Source organism: Nannobrachium achirus (assembly GCF_963921795.1).
Source record: "Nannobrachium achirus genome assembly, chromosome: 18".
Classification (NCBI taxonomy): Eukaryota; Metazoa; Chordata; class Actinopteri; order Myctophiformes; family Myctophidae; genus Nannobrachium; species Nannobrachium achirus.
The window spans coordinates 43677537-43685036 of NC_137825.1; positions in this window are offsets into that span (position 1 = coordinate 43677537).

The window sequence follows — 7500 nt, forward strand, 5'->3', positions numbered from 1 at the left end:
GGATTAAATAAAAAATACTTGTGTCATTTGGCCGCATGGTGGCGCCATAACACCCCACTTTACGTTTTGGCCTGTAACTCTTGAACCGTAGGTCGGAAAATTAAAAATATTTTTTCCCTGGATTCCTTGGGTCATGACGCATCTCCCCATATAGGCCACGCCCATTTGCGCCATGATAGATTTTCCGCCAGCTTGAATTTTCTCCAAAACACACTTTTTGCTCCTTTTCCTACATATTTTCTTCAAATGTCACAAAAATCGGTACACATGATCCACACACACACACACACACACACACACACACACACACACACACACACACACACACACACAGCTCCACTTCACACGGGTGTGATTTTAGTAATTGTATGACTCAGATTTGAACGTAGGTGGAGTAGTAACTACGGATTTACATTAAGCTGATAAAGTATAAAAAGCCTTGTCAAAACTCTCACTCTCTCTCTCTCTCTCTCTCTCTCTCTCTCTCTCTCTCTCTCTCTCTCTCTCATTTGTTCCATGACGTTCTGGGCTGGCTGATGTGCTCTGTGAACATACAGGCAAGGTGACAATCGGGCATCTGCACACATAGACATCAAAGGGGGCTTGAGCCCCTGCCCTTTTACCTATCTGTAAAAAGTGCCTGTGATTATGCTTAGTTTAGTGTGGCATCAAGTACCGCGCCACGATGCGTCGCAGCGCGACGGGTCGTGACCTTGGAGGTCTGCTATTTTCAATATTTCCACCAAAGGTCCCTTTGAGAAATTTCAGCCCCTGCCTAGAGGATGACATTTGACAGGAATTCCCGTGGGTCCCGTGGGATTCCCGCAGGACAGGAGTCAAATTTGTATTAATGCCGGGATCGGGACGGGACAGGAATGAAAATCACCAGGAGTGGGCAGGAGCGGGAATCATTCCAGACCAGTTCATCAAACCGCATAAATAAACAGTGCCAGAAAGTGAGGTCTTCGAACTGCAAACATTATAAAATCATAAATTATATAATAATAAACATGATATCAAATATAATATGGATCAAAATGGAAAAACATCTGCGCGATATATATTATATCTTTTTTTTCGGGAGCGGGAAGTGAACGGGAGTGATTTTGAACTGGAGTGAGATGGGACCAGGAGTCATTGTACAGGAGTGGGACTGGACGGGATTTTTTTTTTTTACTCTGGCCCAGGATTGGGACGGGACAGGACTTTTTCTGCAGGAGTGGGACGGGACAGGAGTGAAAATCCACTCCTGTGTCATCCTCTATTCTCTGCATGTCCTTGGTGACAATTACAGGAGGGCACATTAGCGAGCTGTCACACTGTGACCCCTTTTGCCGCCCCCAGGCCATTGCAGCTTGCAGGCAGCGGACGACGCAATGAGGATAACAAAAATAACAACAAAACAAACATATCTTTTGTGTCACCCTGATGACAGCCGTGAAAGCAGATTATAGCGAGATGCTGCAGCTGACATGTTTTTAGTGTTTTTAGAAAGCCAAGCGCTTTGGAAAGGATGACGACTTAACGCGTTGACTTTTAACACACGGTGAATGCATTTACATGCACACTAATACCCCGATTACTGGGAAGAATCATTTACATGTTTTACTCAAAAGTAGAGTTTCGCAAACAATACTTCGGAAGCCTGAGTGGTACTTACAGTAATTGTGCACGGGTGCCCTGCACCGGAAATAGCCTATCCATTGCCAGCGTGTTGATCTGCTATTTTGGGTGCGTGGCACTGCCGTGCACATATGAATCAGGACTAGGTACAGTCAGATACCCCCATGACTCAGACAGGTATACATTGAAAGTAATCTGGTTTTGCTGATTTAGAACATTCCCCGATCTTTGAAAACCAGATGTAAATGAAGGTATTTGATCTAACACGGATCCCCGACAGGATCAAAAGGTTGTGTTTTGCTTTGCACAATAAAGATGTTTGTGGAGTAACGCGTCTAAATCACACCAAGGATTTAGGACAGTGTAATAAACCAGCATTACTTTAATCAGGGTAAGATCAGTGTATTTAGTATTATGTGGTGTGGTGTTTAAATGCACTCATTAATGCGTGTGTCAAATATAAATCTTATTCTTTTGACCAGCTGTGCTGATGTACATAATATCGTCGTTGTCGGGTGGAAACCTTGTATGTCCAAAACCGTTCGTTTTGCATTTATCATTTTAAAAATATTTTAAACTATATAAAGTAGTGAAAACAGCAGACCTACAAGCACACAACGCCTCGCGGGTGCGAGGCGTTGTGTGCTTGTAGATCTGCTGTTTTCACTACTTTTGTGCGACGGCCTTGTATGATGAAGCAGGGCTTTACTTTGCGAAAGAACGTACACATTTGAAACTTGGAGATACGAGGTTTCCGCCCGACAACGACGATGTATTAAATGGAAATCGTTAGTGTGAACTAAGAGCATAATACCTGCAATGCATTGTGAGCTTATGCGGTTGATCTGTTATTTTCGGCACGCGACACTGTCAAACAACAGTGCGGGGGGGGGGGATTAGCATCTGGATTATAGAATGTGCGGCAAAGTGTACTCACACGTACTTTACATTAGTGCATGTAAACAATGTGAGCAAAACTACGAGGGTGTACAGATTTAACACAGTTTTGTTTTGATTTCTTGTCAGGGCTCTGGCAGCCTCAGGGGAGAAAAACAACTCTTCCTGAGTCTTGAACCTTGACTTCGAGGCACCTTAGACACTTGCCATTCTGCATCGTCACGACATCGACCAGCGCAACAGAGGACCGAAGCGAAAGGGCAGGGTGAGTGGCTGCGGGCACGTGCACACATAGACATCAAAGGAGCCTTGAGCCCCTGCCCCTTTATCCGTCTGTAAAAAGCGCCCTCTCCAGACCATGAATGCAGTTTTTACTATGGTGAAAGAAATGCAAATGCCCCCTTTCCATACCTGAAGAGATAATTGCCTTGTCCAAACTCTCCCGAACTTGAATGCAGCATCTTATGTTAAAGAATAAGATTGCCCTCTCTGCGTAGAAATCCATGCCGTTATACACCACATCTCCAATATTAACTTGATTATGCTTAGTTCAGTGTGGTATCACGCACCAAAAGTGAGCTTGGAGGATCTGCCATTTTCGATTTCCACCAAAAGGCCCTTTTAGGAATTTCAGCCCCTGCCTCTAACACTCTCTGCACGTCCCTGAGTGGCTGTATAGTCTACACATTCCCACAAGCTCCCAGAAGCTCCTGGTAGTGGGAAAACGTTGCTACGGGAAGGGGGGGAGGGCGCGCCTGCAGTCGCATTAGAAGATGTCACGATGCTCTCTTGACCTTTTGGATAAAAGGGTGCTATATTAAGACAAACGCATCATGTCTCCCCTGCCTATATATAGTACTATATACCGTATATATTTATTTATTTTTCCAGCATCACCATCTCCCTCTTTCTTGCTCTCTCACACTCTCAACTCCAGTGGTGGAAAAAGTAAACCTACAATTCTTTTTTATATATTTTTTTACTTATAGCAGTAAAAAAAAATTGCAGATCTAAAAGTTCACAATGTGTCGCGATACGACTCATAGTGAGGTTGTAGATCAGCTATTTTCAAATGGCCGAACTCATAATGAGGTTGTAGGTCAGCTATTTTCAAATGGCTGAAATGTAGGGCTGAAGTGGTTCACGTATGCTTTGTAATAATGATCCAAATCTACAAAGTAACTACCGCAGTAACTAAAGTTTTCAAATAAATGTTGTGGGGTAAAAGTACAAGTATTGGAAATTGGAAATACTCCAGTAAAGTACAAATACCTCGATGTTGTAGTAAGTACAGTACTTAAGTAAATATATTTAGTTACTTTACACCACTGCTCACCTCACATCCCCTCCTCGACTCCACTACACCCTTTCCGTTCACCAGGGGCGTCACACCAAATTCTGGGCCCTGGGTACAAGGATTCACTTTGAAACTATTGAAAAATAGCAGATATACAAGCTCACAGCGCGGCACCGAGTGCCGCGCTGCGAGCTTGTAGATCTGCTATTTTTGAAAAATCGTGAAAATGTGTGCAAGAAACCTATGTTTCCATGTCAGTGGTGCTCAAACTTTTCCTTGTCAAGGACCCCCAAGATGATATGTATTTGGCCACGGACCCCCATCTCAAAATATTTAGTTCCAGGGACCCCCCGGAAGCAAAATATTTAGTTACAAATGTTTACTTAAAAAATACATATATTCAAAGATTTGCACAGATCTACAAGATCTACAAGCTCGCAGCGCGGCACTCGGTGCCGCGCTGTGAGCTTGTATATCTGCTATTTTTCAATAGCTAAAATGACTAGGGCCCCTCCACCTTGGGCCCTGGTAACTCAGTCCCGCTTTCCTCCCCCTTGTGACACCCCTGCCGTTCACCTCTCCTCCGCCTCCTTTTCTTTTCAGTGTTTCTCGCTGTCCTCGGGGAAACGGCCACGCGGCGAAGCATTGTGGATCACTGAGCTTCACCGCGCTGCCTCTAAAGCTCTCTATTTTTCCAGCCAGTGTTTTTCTAAAGGGCCGAGCACGGGACGGGTGGCTTGATATTATGTAGCAACTTCTTTCTTTTCTTTTTCTTTTTTTCTCAGAGAGGTTGATGTGTGTTTGTGTTGCAAAAATGCGTTTGTTTTTCGATGCATTATTAATGCGAAACAAAGCCTCTGCCCTCGCTGCAGGTACAGTCGCGGTTGTTGCTTTTGCGTCCCGTCCAAGAAAAAGATGTCGAATCCGTGTTTTATTTTTATTGCTTTGTTGTTTTGTTTATGGATGTTGCGTAGAGGAGCCTGCACAGTTACATAACCGAATTCATTTTTAATAATAATGCAGTGCTTTGCCCGAGACAGCCAAAACTGGCTGTGGAATAGATAGATGCAAGGCCGTACTTTTAGCCCCTTTTAACATAGACAATAGAATCACATTTACAGTAGCAAAGCAGATACAGTAGGTGTACTGTGGGTTGAGCTTCCCAACTGATACTTTAACTATCTTATATTCACAGATTCTCCCAGCCAAGAGCTTATCCCTGTGACAGCCAATTTAAGCATTTAGTAGATGTTAATACAGAGCCACTTAAAAGGTGCAGGATAAGTGCATGAATCCTAGTCAGCAAAAGGGTAAAGTGGTCGATTAAACAGAGTGCAAAGAAAGCAGTGCAATGCTACAAAGTAACTTGTATACCAGGTAAACTTCAGATCTAAACAAATCTGTCTGTACAACTTGCTATCTAAATAACATGCATATTAGGGATGGGACGATACGCGATATTATCGTTTATCGTGATAAAAAACACTCATGATAATCGTATTGTGGAGATTTAATTTATCGTGATTTCGTCCTCTGTCATGCACTGGGATCAATTCACCTTTTAATTGCCGAGCTGCATATCCGGTACCACTTAACCCTCTATAATTGGTAAAAGGTACCTGTACTATAATATACGTACTTGATACAGTCTTTTTTCTCTATCAAATGTCTTTGCCCAAAAATAACTGATCTACAAGCTCACAAGGCGTCGCAACGCGTTGTGAGTTGCAACAACCGCGCACAAACAAACATGAAATTACTTGTCTTTTAATTCTACTGGATCTCTTATCCACTAGTCCCTCCCTAACATTTGAGTCTAGTTTTTATTTGTTTGTCAAAATTGTCAATATATTTAGTCATAGTTTGAGTCAGTGAACAAAATCAACACTGCTCATCATCCATGCTGTATGTACATTGCAAACGTCCAGGAGTGAGCGATCGCTGCAACGTGTTCCTTGAAGGACAGATGACTGTCCAGGATCACTCCCATGGGTTCTTGGAACAGGAGCCACCGGTGGGGTGGTGTTGCCGAGGGGAATAGAACGCAGGGCCAAGACTTTCCAGGGAAGAAGAGAGCTTGAGGTGATGGGACAAGGACAACAGCCACTGTGAGATGTCGGCGAGTCGGCATGCGGCGACGTTCCCTTCAACCTGTGTGGCAGAGGGAGGGAGCAGAGTAGTCCAGTAAAAATAAAGCTGAGGTTGGAAAAAATTGTGTTATTTAGTTTTTCAACTGATTCTGACAGGAAATTAGGTCTACTAGCCAGGATAAAAAATCTACCATAATCTGCTCACTGCAAATACCCACAGTGGCCAAATCAAGTTGGGCTCCCATCGACAGGAGGAAAATACCCAGAAAATAAATCTGCTTTAAGTAGGATGTGAGGGGTCTAACTAGGGGTTTGTCATGATGCTGAATCCATTGCAAGCATTTGTTTTGCACAAAAAACATTCCTTGGCCCCAGAAAACGCCCACAAAACTGATGAAAAGTGATGACTCATCACTTTTAAACCATCATTTTCTGGGGCCATTTTTAGCCCAAGGAATGTTTTTTGTGCAAAACAAATGCTTGCAATGGATTCAGCATCATGACAAACCCCTAGTTAGACCCCTCACATCCTACTTAAAGCAGATTTTTTTTCTGGGTATTTTCCACCTGTATAGAAAGTCGATGGGAGCCCAACTTGATTTGGCCACTGTGGGTATTTGCAGTGAGCAGATTATGGTAGATTTTTTATCCTGGCTAGTAGACCTAATTTTTTCCTAGAATTACTAGACTAGAGGACAGTTGAGCGTCATCAGCGTAGCAGTGACAGGAGAGCTCGTGAGCGGAGATGACAGAGCCATGCTTCCTGTCACGTCCCGTTACAGTCTGCGATCTAAATGGCCCCGATGCCACTGAACCGCCCCGAAGCCAGGGACGTGCTGGCCATTGGGAAAAGCGGGACAACTCCCGAACGGCCGGTTCATTCCCGGCCGGTCCAGGCCGGCCATTAGGAAAATGTCGGCCTTTGTTCCATTTTGGGGGCTGAGCGGCCAACAAAGTAAATCGTCACTGTCGGGCAGAAACCTTGTATCTCCAAGTTTCAAATGTGTAAATTTCTTCGCAAAGCAAAGCCCTGCTTCTTCATACAAGGCTGTCGCACAAAAGTAGTGAAAACAACAGATCTACAAGCACACAACGCCTTGCGGTGCGAGGCGTTGTGTGCTTGTAGATCGGCTGTTTTCACTGGTTTAAATCATTTTTGAAATGATAAATACAAAACAAACGGTTTTGGACATACAAGGTCTCCACCCGACAACGACGAAATATAACTCAAGTAATTGGCCCGCTGGCTTGTCACTTGTCATGATCTGAAATGGCAAATCTTTGAGTAGCAGCAGCGCTATAGAGAGAGATCTCTCTCTATAGCGCGCAATGAGGGCCTCTCCAACTCTTTTTCCCGGGCTGAATCAGGGGCCCAGCACGTCCCTGCCCGATGCCATCCAGTTTGGATCTTCTACAGTCGTGTTGGGGGGCACCGGAGAGAGCGAGCCTACTGGAGACTCCATTCTGGCTCTCTTCCAGTCCAGTGGACGTGAAGCAGGCCCTCACATGCAGGCGCCCGGGACTCCCTTTCACGTCAGCCCCCTTCACCCTCCATTAGCCAATTAGAGGAGGGAATTGCTCAACAGGATGTAC